The sequence below is a fragment of the Micrasema longulum genome, unplaced genomic scaffold, assembly GCF_059751315.1.
Source record: "Micrasema longulum isolate JH-2025_06_02 unplaced genomic scaffold, ASM5975131v1 h1tg000759l, whole genome shotgun sequence".
Classification (NCBI taxonomy): Eukaryota; Metazoa; Arthropoda; class Insecta; order Trichoptera; family Brachycentridae; genus Micrasema; species Micrasema longulum.
This window is the reverse complement of record NW_028277953.1, coordinates 268,554-289,823: the sequence shown is the minus strand read 5'-3', so window position 1 is coordinate 289,823 and position 21,270 is coordinate 268,554.

The following is a 21,270-nucleotide window of genomic DNA, read 5'->3' as shown; positions in this document are numbered from 1 at the left end:
AGAGATTTTTTTATTGTTAACCAAGCAAGAATAATGTGCTTGTTGATTTAATAATTGGATGCATTGAGAAAATAGAAAACTGGATGGTTAAAAAAAACCAACATTAAACCCATCTAAAACGGATCAACTATGGATGGCTTCAGCTAGACGCCAGAATTTAATTCAGGATACGGCACTACCCGATGTAGGGAGTACCGCTTTACTCATCGTTAAACTACGGGAATTCTTCCTTCATTCTGACCTTTTTCTTGACGCTTAAATTAGAAAAACGATAAGTTCATGCTTTTACTAGCTGAGACAGATAAAATGCATACTCAAAAATTTGCCAGTTGCCAGAGCCGCCCGTCAATTAATAAATGAGTTTGTAGTGTTTGGAGTCGATTATTGTAATGGTGTCTACGCAGGTCTACTAATAAATGAAATGATTCGCCTACAGTCAGTATTGAATGCAAGAGCGAGACAAATTTTTGGAATCTCTAAGTTCAGCCATATAACTCAACTACTTCGGGAATTGAAAGGAGGTGGGTGGAATACAAACTCAATTTGCTTGTGTATAAGTCACTGCACAACTCTGCTCCAGAATATCTAAGGAAACTCTGCATTCTAGATGAACTAGCTGACAGACGTCTTACGCTTATATGAGCTACATCAACGTCGAAAGGAAAAGTTATTAAACCTCTACGTAAACAGCGCACTAAATTCGGCGAACGCGCATTTGCGGTCGTAGACCCTACGGCGTGGAACGCTCTCTCAGCAGAGGTGCGAAACTGTGAGAGTGAAGTGATGCTTTGGAAAAAACTTAAACCCCCTTGTTATCAAAACCATTAAAATAAATCCTTTGCGTGTAATGACAAAGTATTTATTTTTCTAAAATTACAAATAAAAAAAGTTAAAGTTAATGTTAGTTCAAAAATGTTTGATTATGTCCAAATACTAGCAGACTGGCTGGATTTCCTCCCTAGGGAGTTGTTCGTATTCAAATTTATTTCAACAGAGAGGGAAAAAGAATCTCACCCACATGATAAAGGTTTCAGCTCTTTTACTTCACAAAAGTCAACGGATGGAAGAGTTGAGGAAATGTGGATGTTCAAACATGGGCAGAATGGTGAATGTTACACAGTGTGTAAAGTGGCCACTTAAACCAGCCAATGACAGGTCATAAGCCCTGTTAATGCCTAGACTTCCATGTTCCCTTCTCAAAAACTTTTTCCCTCTCTGTTGAAATAAATTTAAAGTTAGTTCTTTATTTGATTACTTTGCAAAGCACTTTTAAGGTATTTTATAACGAAAATGTTGCCATATAAGTTATCTAAAATAATAATAAAAACAATCAGCTCGCCGAAATAGACCATTCAAGAACTCGGCCCTTTGGGCCTCATGTAATCGGCCCTACGGGCCTCAATTGATCGGTCTTAGGCCTTAGTTAGTTGGAATCTTGAGCATCTTAAAATATCGTCCACTTTGGTTTCAGAATTGTTTTTTTTCAGAACAATCTACATGCGATAAAGAACAATTTGTCACTCAAAATAATGCTACCGAAAACGCACAAAATTAATAGATATGATATATTCAATATCTCCACAAAAAAATTGGTAAGTAAGCGATTAACATTGAACAGCGAAGAATCTGTTATTTACATGTTAGTTAGTTTGGCCCGTCGGGCCTAGTATAAAGATGCTGATCAGGGTCAGGACAGAATTTGTTGTACATAATCTGAGTATTTTTGGTATTGACAGTATTAAGACCTGGACGAGTAGAGTTTTTTTCCTGAAAGTCACTAACAGACCTTTCAAGTAAAACCACATCGTCTGCATATTCCAAGTCACACAACTTTTTGACTAAGTATTTGTTTTTTATATTGTTGATTCCTCGTCGTACTGCTGCGGATACTCTAAACAATATTTTAAACACATCCTGTGATCTTGTCCTTTTCTCCCTTTCTATGATTACCAAATGGAGCTTCTTGCTACTATTCGCGGCCCTGTTATAAGTCCCGTCTACGAGAATATACAGATCTGTTTGTTTTCAGAAAGAATTTCAAGACTTTTAAAAAGTATTGTAATCATTTCGGCGAATTGAATCGATCCAATTAATTGTATCCCAGTGAGTTAAAAATTTAGTTCCCTCTTTTCTCAGTCCAATGAAGTGCATATTATTTACTTTTGAATAACTTTCTTTCAGCACAAAGATTCTAAGGCTACCAGATTTCATAAAACTCCTTTGGCCAGCTTTTCTCGTTCATCAACGAGTGGTGGGTACCGCCAAGGAGACTTACATCCTCAGATGCGGTATGTAGGGGGCAAGCTGTACTTTGTGAATTTGGACGACTATTATTATTTAATGCGTCCGTATCAAGAAGTCTTCCAAAAGACACCCGTTTCATTTACGGCTTAAACCTTGAGCTTTGCTTTACCAAAGCGACCCATGTTAACAATAAGTGTAATATATTGGCTATAATCACATCAGACCACGTCCTGTTTGCTGTCACCCCCACCCAATTTTAAGGAATGGAAACAACACACAGATGTTTTTAAATGTCGATGCATCATTAAACATTAATATCAGTTAAAACAATAGTGTCTTAATTATGTTCAAATCAAAATCTAAATAATAAAAAATGGGTTTCATAATGAAGTTTTTGAATTTCAATTCTAAAATTTTAGAGACTTGTTGAAATAGCAGAATTACAGTTTTTTATACAATATTTTAAACCTCCCGCCCCCTGGGAGCCTCAAAAAAAAAATTCCATACATATTATTTGAAATGCTTTTTTCATTCTAAAATAATATGTTTTCGTTAATGTTTATTTCACAATTAGCTGATAAATTTCATTAACTTTATAAAAACACAAATATTTATCTACGGGTTTTATGGTTTACTTAAACCCTCTGTTTTAACATTTTTTTAACACAATAATCGTAACTTTGCGCCCTTTAGCGCCTTCACACACAAATCTGTTCACGACAACTATATTAAACATATCCATACACGCATTGAGACTAGAAATAACTCTATGCTTCGTTATTATTGATAACTCAAATTACGGAAAGAATGCAATGCTTTTTTGAGTTTCATATGTAACTCTCGTCATAAATGAGTTGTTGTTGATATGACTGAAATTCATTTTGCATCAATATTTTTCACAAATTTATTTGAACACTATGACGGAGAAGTAGATGTTACGAAGTGTATTAATTATTGATCACCAAAATTAGACATGACATTCGCACTGCAAATGCGGAGACTTCCATGTTCACTCCTCAATATTGAAGAAAATTGAAATAAATTGATATTTATCTCGGAAGTGTGTCATAAGGGAGATCGGGGCTAGTAGTCGAAAGAACAAGTTGGCAAACGGCCATTTAACTGTAATTTATGAAGTCTCCGCTGGGCAACCAAGTTGTGATCGTCACCGTCGGTAACACATGTCCCTAATTGTAATCTTACCAGCTATCAGATCAGTCATGTGTGTGTCTTTCTGTATCCAAAAGAGGTTTTTTTACTATCGTTAGTTCATAATTGGTATTTTACTTTATTATCAGTATCTCAGTATGTATTTTTTGAATATCATTGTTGAAATGTGCATAGTATTACCTTTAAAAGTTCTCAGTTGTGTTTATGACCATCCAACTAACATTGGTCGATGAAATGAATAGAGATTTTAGTTCAAGGCTGGTTGGCGCTTACTAACCCCAAGAGTAGTTTTATATGTATTAAATCTCATGTTATTTTTAAGTTTTACTGTATAAAATTACATGAGAAAGGCGGACAAGGGGAAAACCAGGCAATATGACCTTATGAGAGGAGAGCTATTTAAGAATTTAAAGAGAACAAAAGATCGGTTGCTATGGAGTTCGGAAACTCTTAACGCATACACAATCAATATTGCACAGATGCCGTTGAACGTAATAAAAATGAGCTATTTAGTCTGGAGCTAGACATTCCTGCAGCACAAATACAAAATATTGTGAATGAGTCAAGCGACAACTGAAACTTATTTATCTAAATATTTTTTTTTATATTTGGTATCCAGCTCGTTATATACTGACATATTATTAAGACATGCTATTTGTTTTAATAAAAACTATTTTCTTACAATAAATTGTGCTCTCGCCTACCTGCCCCATGATGTTTTCCAACTGACCGCGGATGTGGGGTAAGCAAGCGAACTAGAAATACTTTACGAAAAAAAATCTACGCTATCACTTCTAATTGATTGGTCATGTGAAATGATACCATATTTTGCATCTCTATTAGTTTGTTAAGTTTTTTTTTGCAAAAACACTAAAAGTTTGCCAGCCAGCTCCAATCTCCCCAACTTCCTAGGCGATTACATAATTCTTTACAGCTATTTACCATATTTTCAAACTGATATTTTCATTTAGACATATTTACTTGATTTAAATATTAATATTTATTGTTTAATACTTATATCGTTTGATATTTGTGACGACGAAAGTAGTAACAATATCGAAAATAAATCTTATACGAGTAGGTGTATTCAGGGTGAATTTAGAAAATCTAACAAATTGTGGTTCAGATGCAAGGATGTGGCAATTAAAAACATGTTTAATACTTAGGATATTCACCCCAAGATGATGTTTGTGATTTTTTTGATCCAATTTAAATTCTTACATTTAATTTTTATATTGCATATTTCTAAAAATTACATTTTACTATTTAATTTTTTTTTAGTATGAGCCGAAACTTTGATTAATCCACCCTTTGGCATTCACAAATAGGTTCTTTCTCTCTTCAAATATATATTTATTTTGAATATAATGCAATACATTGTCATGACAATGTGATATATATTTAAGGGATAATACTGCCATTGTTTTACCGAACTAAACACATGTAAAAAATATTCATACGTTGCCAAAAAAAAGGTATGTCGCCAAAAAACGAGCAATTTAATTTTATGTCACTGAGCATTTTTAAGGCATATTGTTATATATGGATTCATCGCATACCTGTATACGTATGATAATATATGTATTTGTACATATCTCTGTGGTGCGGAATTATCAATGTAAAAGGTTTTAATTTTTGTCCCCACAATAGCGATTTAATTGTGCGGGGGAAGCAATGCGCGGTAAACCGGCAAATTAATTATTCACATATTCTTACTTTGCTTTAAAAGCGTTCTAACTTTTCTAGTCCAAAGTTGTTACATATTTGGGAAATTTCGGTTTCTGTTGAAAATCATAATACAACCTACATTCTACAACATACTTCAAATCTGCAAGCATTCTCCTTTAATCTAACAAAAATGTGTAAATCGATCAAAAATGTTTTTCTGGAATTAAATAATATTTCATTAATCTTCATTTTAACCATAATTATAGTCAGTCTGTGAACTGTTAAATCTTTGATGCGATAGAATTACCTTTTTTCACAAATGCTTGTAAAATTTAAACAGATTTATATTGAAATACTAATCACAAAAAAATATGGAAACAAAACTCAAAATAAATTCCATTAAAAGGCTTCTGTTTTTAAAACTGTTTTTTTAATGTAATATATATTCAAATATATGCCTACTGTACCCGTATTTACATAAATACGCGATTACCAGTGAGAAAATACTCATTTTAGAAGGATTTAAAATTATGCAATGAGTTACCTGAAGAAATAAATGAAAAACATAGAAAACCTTCGAATATTTCAAATATTTTTTTAAAAATAAATGTTATGTTCTTGATAATTAATGTGACCAAATTTAAAAAAAAACCCCAAATGGAACATTTTCATAGTAAGGTAACAATGTCTAGTTTTGCAGTATCCTCTACCGTCGACCTGTACCTAAAGTTCAATTTACTAATCAACGTCAAACGCACAAAGGGAAATCGCTTTTCAGCGCCCGAGCTTAAATTTACTCAAAGGATATATTGTTATCTCTTTGACAAAGTGGCCGTGACAATTTGACGCGTCCGGTTCCGCCTATTTGGTGAAGGGAGGAGGAAGGAATTTATTGTTTTTCTCGTGCGAAAAAGGTGTAAGTTGCGTAAATTTGAAAGGGGGAAATTTATGCTTTTTTCTTCCCACTCTACACAATTAGGGCGTTATTTGTTTCAATTTGCTGCGTTGCGTTAGCCAGAAAAAAAAATCCCGGGTCTATGTATTTTACACCGGTACCAGTATCATAAAAGAACGCGTAAAATGTTTATCTAAAAATTTAAGTAATTAGCTCAAAAAGCTTTTACTTTTGTTCAAAACAAAAATGGAAATATTTTTAAAACTATTGTTGTTATGTGATTGAAATACTGTATTTGTAGAAGTTATGCATTTATAACCCGTCTATGGCACCATCAGATATTTTTTTTCAAGTCGTTGATTCGCATAATGTCATAAAAAGCTGCTCCTTATCAACAAATATTGTAACGAGTGGGATTTAAATCTGCGCTAATCAAGTATTAATTTTTGTCGGGAATATCGAATAATGTTTCAATCACCCTAGCATAGATTATTTAAACCGACCAAGTCGGTATAACAGGGAATGATAATGGTGGAACAATCCAGTGAGTGGAAACGTGGAGAGGATCAATTTAAAAAGGAACAAATACGTAAACGCTGTAATAAACGTGAGACAACCGTTCTGATTGTTTACATTATGGCGAGTTACCAGGTTAGTTCATCTTGTAATTATTTGTGTTTTTATGTCGACTGGCTCCTATCCTTTGATTATTGGACCAGAATACCATATACACATATTTATATTATACTGAACGTGATTATCGAAAGGAAATCTATCACTTGAGATTATTCCATTTAAAATGTTTGATAATCATGGCGTACTACGCATAAATCTTTATTCATCGGCTCGATCTCATCTGACATAAGTGATTTATTGATGAAAATTCATTCTAAAACACCTGTTGGAGCATTCGGACGGAGGATTTGACTTATTTTTGCACTACGAAAAATGTTACATTAATTGTCGTCCATGGTTATAATATCTTGCGAGCTGCAATACCTTGATTTATTCGAATAGTTGCTTTATTTAGGATGTAGCATCAAAAAAATAAATAGCACAAAATTTACAAATTTTAATTTTGCTTTATTTACTATGAACAACCTCATAATTATGGAAAAAACACATTTAATTAACTGCATACAAAAAAATAGAGAAAATTTGAAAATAATGTGCTTGGTGAGAAAATGGAATTCATTTCGATTATTTGTTCAAGCTCTATTGAATGTCATCACATATCAGTACAAAATTTCTTTTTTTTTTTTTGCCATGTGTAAATTATTTTTAATATTCAGCGAATGTTAAATTCAATCCATTTATTATTTTAGTAATCTTAAACATAAATTGATGTATTAATTTGTCAAAGGATGACCATCTGTCTCGCTTGACTACTAATATCTGTACCTAAAAGGATAAACCACGGGATATTATTAACGAGATGATCAGGGAACAAGATTTTGTGATTGTGCGATTTTCAAAACATCATTACTTTTGAGCTAAATGAGATAATTTGAATCTTCAAAGAACTTTCAATAAAATAATGATTATTTATATTACAAGTTTTTTTTTGAAAACTTATTTATCAACGCTTACGGAAAAGTTAATAAAATAAGTTTGTTTCAAAGCAACACACTTATTTTATTAATTTTTTCATGATCAGAGAAAAAAACATGATTTAATATACATACAAGTAAATGGAGTCAAGTTCTAATTAAAATATAGAAATTAAGAATAAATTAATTCTTTCAGTACTAAAAATGTGAAAAGGGTTGATAGCGTAACAAAAATATTTATATAATATGGAAGTCTAGGCATTAACATGACTTGTCATTGGCTGGTTTAAGTGGCCACTTTACACACTGTAACATTTACCATTTCGCTTATGTGTGAACATCCATATTTCTTCTATTCTTCCATTTATTGATTTTAGTGAAGTTTAAGAGCTAAAACCTTTATTGTTGTGAAGAGATTCATCTGATCGAATTATTTCACACACTAGACAACGCCTAAAAACTTATTGTGTAAGAAAATGATATCGATGAATAAAACAACATATTGGTGCTGACAAGGCATAAAAACTAATTTATATGTTTTATGGACTTAATAAAACTGTTTTTTTATACTGTTTTTTATGAAAAACACATTCATGGTGGCCTCCGTGATGTGGTCAAGACACTTAAGTCACAAACGGGAGGTTTCGGGTTTGATTTCCGGCAAAAAAACACAAAAAAAAAAAATTAAAAATCATATAACACAAGTATTTTACAATTATAAGACGTTGAATTACATTACCAGGAGTTACAACAACTCAATTTGGGACATAAATAAATTAACAAATATTAACATTTAAAAAATAACTCATATTGAGAACAGCAAAGAAACGATGCAAGTTTAGCACCTTTATAACTAAATATAGCGCAACAATATATACGCCAAAAACCTTTTCTTACACAAGCAGAATAAATATATTAAAAAAACGCTTTTAAGAATTAAAAAAGTAGTGAATCTACTAAGGGAGATAAGGTCATTAACATCACATGCCATGCAGATGATGCAGCCATAGTGATGATGAGAACATATTCATCTCAGTTAGTAAACATCTGGATGCCTGATGCGATTTCTCAAGCCTGGGTGTTCTGTGCTGTAATTCACCACTGTAATTGGACCTCCGGGCTTGAAGTGGTGCAAAAAATGAATAAATCTAATAAATTGATTAAAATAAGTTTTATAGTAAAACTGATTATTAAATGCATTTTTATACTCGGTCTATTCCAAACAACCCGAACCGTAAGAACTCCCTCGCATATTCCGCGTATGCGTCCTTTTGTGGCTTCGTCGGTGAAGATAATATATCGTATCGAAAATTGTGGCACATCTTGTGAGCGGTAGCGGTACGGGAAACTCCCGAGACTGGATCGAGGGACTACGTACGTCACACGTGTGACGTAATTGATTGATGGCAAACCTCTATCTGCGTGACACTCGTGTTCCGGGGAATATCAAGATAGATATGACACCAAATCGACGAAAAACTCCATATTCTAAATATATCGAGAAGATCGTTACTTTAGTTCCCTGTTTTATTTTTTTTGTGTTATTTTGTTATTTTCATTTTAATTATTTATACATTTTATCATACATACAATTTTATGTACATTTCGCCCAGCTAACAAGGGTACATACTCCGTTACAAGCTAGGCAATTACATTTTAATACATGATAATAGTTTACAAGTTAATCGAAAGCACAGACTAATTAAATATAAACTTACTCGTATTCACATTTTGATACATATACATAGACACATACACATACACACATACACATGTATACACATATATATATATATATATATGTACACATATACATCAACATCTTTCCTCTTTCCACACTCAGTGGTGCATAGGCACTGTACACCTTTGGTAAAAAGCAATATAATGTAATTGCTCCAAAAATATTTAATGATTTATTGCCAAATATAAAAGACTCAAAATTTAAAACTAATTAAAAAATAAATATAACTGCACATATAAATAGTGTAGTAAGAGTTTTTTTTTTTGAAAAATATACGTAGATCAAAAAACGTAGAACCATATATAATTGCAACACATAATATTTATATTATTATGTATTTCATTACTTTATATTTGTTTTTTATTAAACATTATACTTAATTATTTATATGTAAGTAACATGTATTCTTGGCACATATATATACTTTATATTTGCATAAAAACGATTTTTAATTTCTTACATTTGATTAGCTAGGCATATATAATTCAGTAGTTTTAGTTTTTTTCATTTATTTTTGTTACATTAGTATAGAACTATGCTCTAAAAGATAAAAATCTCCATCTCTAAACAGGCTGAGCCATGTTAAATGAATACTCTCATAAACAGAGAACACTTCGTTTTCTATTTATTAGTTTTATATAGATTATCTGTTGCTAATTTTATGCAATAAATTTATAAAATAAAAAAAATAAAATTTGGTATCCAAATGTGGCGTATTTCAATAATCTGTTACAAGAAGGTAAGATAATCAGTCTTACGCTTCAGGAACCAGTCCATGAACAATTAAATATCGCAATTCGAACAATCTTTAAAATCAATATTTCAAGTCCATCCTGATAAGAATCGAAGCGAGAACCTCAATAATGGTAGAAGAACTTGACAATCACTACCTTCTCAACGAAGTGGACTTATCACAGCTCGATTTCCTTATTCGGCATATTTTCCTGACTTCAGCCGTTGAGTCGAAAATACTCTTCCAGGGTTCTGGTTTTGTTTCTCGCGCAGAATGTAAAATATGTCTTTAAGTCAACAAAAATAATATTTTCTCCAGTACCCAAATGGGCAATTATCATGGATTTTTTTAAGCCAATAAATTTTTCTAAAAAATCGCAAGCCGATTGGTATTATTCTCATTAAAATCTGTTAAGAAATAACAGAGATATAAAATATTAAATTCTAGTAATTTGAATGGTGTCACAAACAAACAATTCATGACGTCATCAAGTATGACGTCTTCGGATGTTTTATGATGACATCGGATTTTTTTTCATCAATGTCTAAGTATTTTATAGACAATTGTAGATTGCTTCCTTTTTCTATGTATCGTTTGTTTACACGTACGGCGTCCTATTACTTATCAAACGCTACGAGTTGTGATTTATAATTTTCATGATAAATTGATCATTCAATTTATCATTATCATAATAAATTAATATTTAGGAGAGGTTTAAAACCATAAAGTAATAAAATGAATTTGAGATGCAAGATGTAATACGTTTTCACTTTCATCTGTCAGTGCCTGGAACTGGAGTGAGTACGGGCTTAAGATAATATGCATAGGCAACTCTCCTTATATTTCTATCTGAGGACTGCGGTATTACCAACATTAAAACGAATGCATTACTCGTGAACTTCTGTGACAAAATTAATTACCTACTTACGAAACAATCGTTTTCGAAGGACCTTATTTTTGAAACGAAAATAATGAATAAAAATATTCATTATAAGGGTTTATATAAACACTAGGAGAATTTTTAAAAAACCTTTTATTTGTAGAGTAGGTTAAATCCGATATTCCTCCCAAGTAATAATACCCTATTGAAACAAAATACGTTTTGACCTAGCAAACAAATCACAACGCGGGATTCGCCATTTTCGATTAGAGCAGCGGTTTTCAACTTTTATGCTACTTCGCGTTTCCGAAAAAAAAAATCCGCGCCTCCCGATCTTTTATTTTTTTAATGGTTACAATTATAAATACACGTTTTTTTATTAAATATACATCATTATTACAAAAAAACTGTTAATTACAATCAACAAAATAATAACAAAGTTATGCTACAACATATGCGTTCATGTAAATAGAACCTGCAATAAGTGTAATCAGAAATTAAATTGTATTAATATTGAAACCATATCTTTAACTTCTTTAAAAATGAAATTTCTAAAAATAAAATCAAGTTATGATGTTGCGTCTTGAATCCGCAGCCTATATTTTGCAAGTGATGTGCAGTTCTGTATGTAAGCACATAATAAATATACACTGTATGGTCAACTATAAATGTATTTTATAATGAGCAACTATGTGACCAACATTCAAAAGTAGATTTATTATGTAAAAATGTATGTAGTATTTTGTGAAAGCCTCTAATTGGACTTTATGATATGTATTTATAGTATAATTGTATCTTATAAATTTATAAATGTCTGTTGGCTTTCCAATGAAGTAAAATAAAAATAAATGTAAATTTATGTTGGATGATGGTACACAATCTAAAAATTAAATGAGAGGATTGTTGTTGTTAACTGGCACAAAGTTGACCAAATCTTGGGAGCAATGTTGGGAGTGCCACTCTTATCTCCTATTTGACTACTAACCTGGATTGATATTTGATTTTTATTGCAACCAGTGCCGAATAGCCCGTTTCGCATAAATAAGACGTTACAAACATTAGAAGTGCCTGCATTTCTTTGCAATACAAACATTTATTCTCTCCGCTAAGTTTTATGCCGAATTGATTTAAGGTGTCATTTTGAAACGTTTGTTTTTGTGAGCTATCGCAGGATAATTCTATCATTTTTTTTAATTTTTGGCGCCTCCCTTGGCAAAAGTCCGCGCCTCTCCTAGATTGTGACTCTCTAATCGTAAATTAATAAAAGTCGTTTTTTTGCATACATCGGTCGATTTCGATCCAAGATGGTATTTTACTATGTTTTTTTTTAACTCAACGTTCTGTAAAACTGAGGAATACCTGGGCCGCAATAACAATGAGAAGTTAAGGACGTCATACTTTCACAATTACGTAATTAAAGATAAATTCTCCGGAGCTATGACGAAGATACACTACCAACCATCCTCCCACCCCCCCCCCCCCTTCAAGTTTTGGATAGGCACATCGATATGTAACAAGAGGACGCATACACTACGGACACTACGGTACACATATCTACGCACTAAAGTGACATATTTTCATTCTAAGGTCATAGTTGAAAACCAATTCTCCCTAACGAAGATACAGTACTGACCCCCCGCCCCTCCTAATTTTGAGGAAGTTACATCGGGTCAAGCAGCCAACGATACACCTACTCATTAAAAATGAAAATAATTTTGTTTTACGGAACAGTTTTCGCTTTTAATACAATTTGTTTAATTTTTTAAATCGTAATGAGGTGGCCAGTTTTTTCCTTAAAAGCCTTCTTAAAACATGAAAGCGAAATAAGTCAATATTGAAGTCGAATCGAATTCTAACATAACTGACAGTTTGGAATTCAAACGGCTTATTGCAGTGGCTAGACTGTCTAGATTCTGCCCTGTTAACTATATGAGAATCTAGCAGTAAAAACGGTGCCACCATAAAAAAAAAAAAATAGTTTCATATTTTTTCCATCTGTTTTACTAATTTCCCGAGAATACGTATCAAGATGTCGAAAAGCCGGCTTTGTAATGCCTGGGTAGATAAATAGAGACGAAAGTTAAGCATGCCGTCTTAGTTATTGTTAAAAGTCATATAGAAGTTCAAGCGGGATTTTTTTGCATAAATTGGGGTATATTGGAGTTTATAATCGCTTTGATTTCATCACTTTTTATCACAAAAGCCTATTTAAAATATAAATTAGAACTGTTTAAAATTGTAATTATGTAACGAACGCGAACTAAATTTTCAGCATCATTCATTGAATTCGATCATATGACGTCGAGATGACAAGTCAGTAAAACATATTGAGGTAGATAGAGATAGAACAGAAGTTAAAAATACCATCTTGGTATGTACGAATGAAGATAGCCTTTATAATCGCAACTCGAGAGCGGTGTGTATAAATATCAAACGGCTGATGAATTACGATCGATTTTCATTTGGCTCGGGTCTGTTTTGACCCATGTATATCCGTTAAGGGTTAAATGAAAATTATTTTTCTTATAGTGGTCACCATATCAAGAGAGCTAAAAGCTTTTTAGAAAAATCAAATTATATAGGTATGAGGACTTGCATAGTATAAAAACTTACTTGTCTTGGAATAATTTTTCGGTGACATTTATTTTTTATTGATTTATTAAATTCCGTTTGTAAATATTAATTCGAGCAAAACTCTACCTTTCAGGGGATTTATGTAAAAGTCGGAGTTGGTAGTCTGAAAAGATTTTTTTTTAATGATTGGAAAAATTCAAAGTTCTCAAAGTTTTATAATAAAATAAAACCGTTATTAAATTCACAAAGTCATCGCTTATACACAGATTAATAGTTTTGTTTTAAGAAACCTTAATATTGAATTGATATGTTATTTATAATCAGAATAATGTTTATAAAACGTCGAGAATCTGGATGATTTAAAACTGAGATTCCACCATCTGATAAATAATTAATTCGTTTTTTGTCTATAAACGACATATCGTCACCCTAAACAGTAAACCTCGTAACTCCGTAAACAGCAACTTTTCAAGAGAGAACCTCTTTTAGAACCAATAAAGGGAGTTCAGAGGTTTACACTTTAAGAAAACAAACATGACTTAAGAGCAAGGTTTTTGCTTTATTTAATTAAACAACATAAAATTCAGAAGAATCAATAAACACAATAAAAAAGTACGTACACAATACTAAATATAAAGAAAAATTATAATTTTAACATAAATTTAATATATTTGTTTATTAATTAGTATTCATACAAAATATTGGCAAAATAACATTCCTAAGTGTTCAGTGCTAGAGAGTGGATGTTTCGAGTGCTAAGGAATCATACAACAATATAATTCAGCTAAGATCTTTTCAATAATATTATTTTTTCTGTTTACTTAACTACTTACTTTTTCCTGACAAGGTTGCCACAAATATCTCTTCGTTTCCTTTCTGTTTATTTTCAAATATTTTTCTGATTATTTTATTAATAACTTAGGTATAGAGATTCGTTCTTTACAATTATTTGAATATAAAGGAGGATGTTAATTCTTCTTGTCCTCCGGAACCGATAGTTACGTTTATAATAAAAAGGAAATCGACCACGCCAAGGTTACTGATATTCGGCTTTTGTCTGAAAATAAGTCAAATCAAACTAGTTCTTCGCCAGGGCAATCTTCTAAGCCTCTGTCTTCCGGTCTTAAAGAATATTTTTATCCCCTTTGATCTTGCGGTCCTTTCAATGTGATTATACAACGTTGCTAACAGAGAAAATCTTTCTTCCCCATGGAGTTTGGAATTTTTTTATTTTCAAGAAAGGTTTGCAATATAATTAACGGGTTTATTAAGACCAAGTACAGAATAACGATGAAATTTAATTATGCATCTGCAGCAAACACTTTCATCAGAAATATTTTTGTAATGTTTTGTAGCCTATAAAGAGCCTCTATCCCATCACATAATGTTTCTCAAATGGGGCTAGTCATAAGAATTTTTTTTTCTGCGACATTTTTGACGAAGATCCTGTTTCTGCCATCAATGATGCCAACCTTCATTTTGGTCCTAACTATAAAGACAAAACCAGAGAAAACGTAGTGTGGGAGCCTTTAAAATCAGTGGTAGTAACATTTGAAAGTCAGGAACTTCCATTGAACGTTTACTTGTATTATAATTCTTTTAATGTTGAAACATATTTCTACCCAACTGTACAGTGCATTCGATGCTGTAAGTTCAGTCTCACAAAAAATGCTTGCCGGTCTTCCGAAAAATATTTTAACTGTGAGGGGAGTCATCCTTCTCAGGATTGTTCTTCTGAAATCTCTAAGTGCTTTAATTGCAACGGACCTCATAAGGCCATTAGCCTCAGTTATCCAGAATATAGAAGACAAAAATCGATAAAATTTACTATGGCATCTCAAATCACGTCCTACCTTAAAGCCCCCAAGCAGCATCAATCAAGTAGCATTTTTTTTTGCTTAAATTGCTTCCATGCAAAACTTCTCCAGCTTCCTGGTTACAACCAAGCCGAGCAAATTCCTTTCTTTTTCACCGCAACGGGTCTTCAAGTTCTCAAACTTCTAATAAACGTGCTCTTAATTCAATTCTTTTTCAAGCCAATTATTTAAAATCATCTGAAAACTAATGGTTTTTTTTCTTATGAATCTTTCATAAAATCCGTTGTCTATTTTACTTAACCTCTTACTTTCCCGAAAATCTTTATCGTCCAACGTTGCTTTGATTATTTCTGTCCTCTTATTTTTCATTAAAAATGGCTCGAATAACACATATTCATTATCTTTCGATCCTCCTATTGAACTGTCGAAGTGCAATATCCAACAAAGATGGCATTAGTCTTTTAATTTGTTCTCACAACATTGATATTGGTATTTTTTTAAAACCAGGCTCAGATATCTCATTCAATGGTTTTGTTTGTTTAAAAGACGATCACCCTGATGGAAAGGAAGATACCGCTATTTTAATGAATTAATAACTAATTAATATAGGAATCAATGGTAACGAGTTGGTGGACTAAATGGACAATGAGGCCCGTAATTGTTATGTCCTTGTTTATTCTCTTTGCCTATATCCAAGTATGTACATAAATGTAATAAAGGTAGGTGTGGGTGACGAATGGGCTCATACTACAAATCTATACAACCAGCAGTCCTAAAAATAGAAAAATATCCTGGTTCAGTAACCTCAAAGTATCCAAACTAAGTCCCTTATATGTAGTTTCGGAATTGGCCATACGGTGTTGGCATCACACCTCAAAAGATTTCAAGTAGTGACTTCTGCTTTATGTGAATGTTAAGTGGAAGATGAGATTGCAGATCATATTTTATTCAACTGCAGATTGTAACCTAATGACGAATTTTTTATAGACATTTGCTTATTGTGTCTATCTTTTCCGTTAAGTGTTCAGCGTCTTCTTTCCCCGGGTTGTCCTATAGTCAATAGTGTGATAGTCAAACATTTGAAAAAATATAGAAAAAATATTTAATACACGAAGGATATATTTTAACAAATTTATGACGAAATTCAATCTTTGTGTATTAAAAATTAATATATATTTCATTATTATTTTATTTTTCAGCCATTTTTTATAAGTTGTTTACTCATGATGTGCTTGTTGAATATTTTCAACCCTTTTGTTAATAATTACTACGTATTGCAACACTAATTTTAGTAAATTAAGGCATGTATCACTTAAAAATGGGTGCTTTTTAAAGTTCTCGCAGATCGTCGAAATTTCTTTTTTTTATATTAAGACGATATTTGTAAAGGCGTTGTAAATTTTCGAAAGATTGAGGCTCTACGGAAATATTTCTTCGTTGGGGTAAGGTAGTCCAGTTATCCAAAAACCTGCATTTATAATTGATATTGCCATCAGGGGGATACTGAAGAGCACAAATATTGGTAAACCCAAATTCACATTTTTCTCCTAGTGCGAATCGTTTTATAAAACTGTTTGTCTCAAAAGATTTTTAAAATTCATGTTTTAAATAGTGAACATCATAAAGTTGTGCATTTTTCCGATCTATCTTGTAGAAACCATAATAATCTGCTGGAACATTTTTGTAATTATTTTTTAAGCATATTTCTATCTCGTAGTATAAACTCGAGACATTCGATTAAGGACTCAACAATACCGCCCACAGGTATTCTGAAAACAATTTTCTCTTTACTTTCATCACATTGTTTTTCACTTTGAGTTCAAATTTTTTGTTGGTGTGTATTAAATTCCACATCAGATAAATTTCCCGTTTTATGTGCAACACTAATATAGTAACAATATTTTTTGAGGCGAAAAGAAAAATATAATTTTTTAAAGAGCATTTAAGCATTTTGATGAAGATAGTTGATTTGCACCAATCATTTACAATACATAAAAGTTATACAAAACTGCTTTAGACGCTCATTCTTGCGTAAGATATTTTTATTTGTAAAAATAAAAAATCGAATCTAAAATAGTAGCAATGAATAAGATGCGCGAAAATCGACAGATTTCAATACAAAAGGGCCGGAAACAAAGGAGTTACGAGTATTGCATTTTGACTTGTGAACGTGATGGAGTTAGGAGGTTTGTATTTTTTTGTTTTATCATCTCAACCTATTTTATGCATTTTCAAGGTTTTCACCGAAGACATAAAATAGTTAAAACTTTCAAATGGCATTCAAATCTCATTTCGTCGAGACTTACAGTCCAGGTTGACGATATATTGTAATGTACCAAGATGTTTTTCCCAATGTTTAGTATAATAACAAGCTTAATAACATTACTGATAGTATTAAGTGAACGAATGTCAAAAAAGAGTTTTCCCTTATACATTAAAAATCTTGTATTTTGATTTGCCCTTTTGACTAATAAACCTTTTATTTGTGAAAACATTACTTATTAAAGGTTTTCGATAAAACCTTTTTTATTTCCCAAATAATCTACACTTTCTTCTCTTTCTCAAACTATCAGACATCTCAACCCCATGACGCAAAGTCGAGCGTAGTACACATGTTCGCCAATCTTTTATCTAATGGTCTATTTTTTCAGTCAAATGGAATATGTGATCCTAAGCTGGAGATTTTCTATTGTTAGTTTATATTTCCTCCTCCAGCTCGTCCGCGTGTCTTTAGTGATGTGTTGTCATTCCATCGATCTTATATAAAGCCTCTTCTGCTATGCGACCCGATGCTGGCGGGATTCTAAGTTGATTTTGTCGTTTTAGGATTTTCATAGATGACGGCGTTTTGATTTTATGCTCGGTTATAAAATATTGAATGTGATCCTTCGAAGAGCCTCTCAGAAGTGCTCACACCATTAGGGGGACTCAATATCTCCTTCCCCTAACTCCATACCGATTACACAGCCCGAAAACATATTCATGTATATTTATTTTTCCTTACGGATAAGAAATGTAGGAGTCGTTTAACTTGAGACCTCGAAATGGGGAACTCGCATACACAAATATTATGCCATTCTCATACTTCAAAAATCAAAAGGAAAAAAAATATAAGAAAGTACCCTATGGTTTCACGTGCATTACATTTTGGATTTTTTAATTATACCTACTACGTGTTTTAACTTATTATTTTTTTCAAATAATATATTCAATCCAAAAAAAGGGCGCAACAAACTATTTTAAACAATCTTCAATACCTAGAATATGCAACCAATATAACAATATATTCACCGAGGCTGATATTTTTTGTGACAATGTATGTAAATTTAGGTCAGAAATTTTGAGAGAAGCATATATTAAACTTTATTATTATTATTTCACATACATATTTTTTCATTTCGTTTCTTTTACATTTATTATATTGAACATAATTTTAATTATTGTATTAACAATTTTTTTGGTGTGTGCATGAGTTTCTTGCGCTAATATACAAAGAAATTGCCAATATATGTGTACATATTGTTTGTTTACCTAATAAAATAAATAAGACAAAGTGGAAAAAAAATATCAAGATATCTTATTTTCTTCACTATAGATTTTTTCCGTAATAATAATGTTACCTTTTGATAGATAAATCGATTATTGCACTGTCAAGATTCTTTTAAAATGCGTTCTACTCTTAGAGTAATAATGCGCATTATTACATACTCTGAGGTTCTATTTTACTTGTGAGTTACTCGGTGAGCGGTGAGCTTATATGTGATTATTATTTTTCCTCCAATTAAGGTATTGCACGGTGCATTCGAATGTTTAAAAACTGTGTGAGTGACAACGTTTTAAAAAAATATATTCTAGTGATCTTACTGAAACGAACAAAATTTTTATGTTTACGTAGTTTACCGACAGGTTAACATAGGGATGACACATTAACATAGAGTTATTACTCATTCAAACGCACTATAGAAGATAACTCCTTCATGGTAATATAAGTAACACACGCCAAGACAAATATAATAGAGAAGATGCATTTAACATGAAAGCATTTGAATTCTATAGCAAATAGTAAACAGTGGGTTGGTATGTTTGCATTTTTCAATGTTAGTTTTGTGCAATTTGCTGTCAGTAAAATACGAATTACCAGCGTACTTTTCGTAAAAACGTTTTGGCATACTTCCAGCAGAGTCAGCCACTAAACCAACAGGTGTGGTCAGGAATCTGTTTAGAATGGGGTATTGCATTTGTTTAACAAGAGTCCGAAAATTGTTTGCTCTTGTATAATAGTACCGACCCATTAACAATCTCGTTCCGTGAAACAATGCGAGTCTAATTTGGAAATGACGTCATAATTTGACCTACTCGACAAAGGCAAAACGATTCTTGTCTTTAAAAATGATTAGATCAAATCCTCTTCTTTCCATCTTATATAACATTGTTCACAGCATTGTCTTACTTAGACTCCTTTCTGATTTTAGTCTTGAAATTACGATTTTATTTAGAGGGCCCATATTGAAATTATATCAATACAATTTCGAAACACAATCAACTTAAAATCCACGATAAAACCAATAAAATACGATATTTGAATGTAAAATAAAAAAAACCTTACGAGTTCTATTACATAAAACAATTCTGTAATATTAACAAATTACAACAGGGATGAAGAATACCTTAAATAAGGGAATATGGAGGTCAAGGCATTTACAAAGCTTATGACCTGTCATTGGCTGGTTAAAATGGCCACTTTACACACTGTGTAACATTCACCATTTTGCCTATGTTTGAACATCCATATTTCTTCAATTCTTCCATTTGTTGATTTGAAAAGAGATGAAATTTTTATTGTTGTGATGAAATTCATCTGATATCAATCAAACTTTTTCTTGGACCAGTTGATTTCACTAAAGTGGCCACTTAAACCAGTCAATGACAGGTCATATGTCCTATAAATGCCTAGACTTCTATATTTCCTAATTTAAGGTATTCTCTATCCCTGTTGTAATTTTTTAATCTTAATGACTCCCGAGTGGGTGAAATCAAGTCTACGAACATTTGGACAAACTCAAATATTGTAATAAACTAAATTACAATATTTAAAGATAAGATATGAAGATAATAAGCATTTAAGATCGATTAAATCTTATCTTAAATGCTTCAAACAACTTTATTAATTACATAATATAAAAACGTATGTATATTTACTTGCGTGGCTGTGATGTCACACTAGTCGACATACGATACAAGACTTGGTATATATCTCTTAATTTTTGAAAAATGAACACGTATTTTTTTAATTCTTTAAATGAACATTTTCACACCGGATTTGGAAAGATAAATTTGTGTTACTATGCTGGATCAAAAAATATTTATCTTTGCTACGCGAAGAATGAATGTCCTCTAATTCAGCAACACATATGTATAAGAGAGAGCACGAAGATAAAATTCACAACAAGGAAAACAGAGACGCAGTTCTATGGCGGGTGTTGTGTAAAACAAATCCAGTCTTCAGTCAGTTGATGACAGTAATGGGGGACGAATGTGCGTAGCACAAGGGGCATGTTTATGATTTTTAATTTATTTTGCTATAACTGAGCTAAATTTTATGTTTATTTGCATAAATGATGAAAAAGGAATTATTCAACAGTATGTCTCTATTATTTTTTTCAAAAGTCTGAACTTTGGAATATTCCGTCTTTTACTAGTGGTAACACGATGTTACATAACCACGCGTAAAGGAATTATTTACCACATTCTTTTGAGAGTTTAGAAAGGAAATCTTCAATTTTAATTTATTCTGGAAATTCTTCTATTTGACCTATTAACTTGTAAGATGAGATATTATACGTACCAAGTTTTTCAATAAAAACACAATCATTTCCCTTTATTTCAAAAATGCGAAGAAAAACATAGATTAATTATGTAAAATACTGTGGTTTTAATTTTATAAAAATTGAATTTATTAAATCGGGCAAAACAATTAAAAATTGTGTTTTTATGCCAG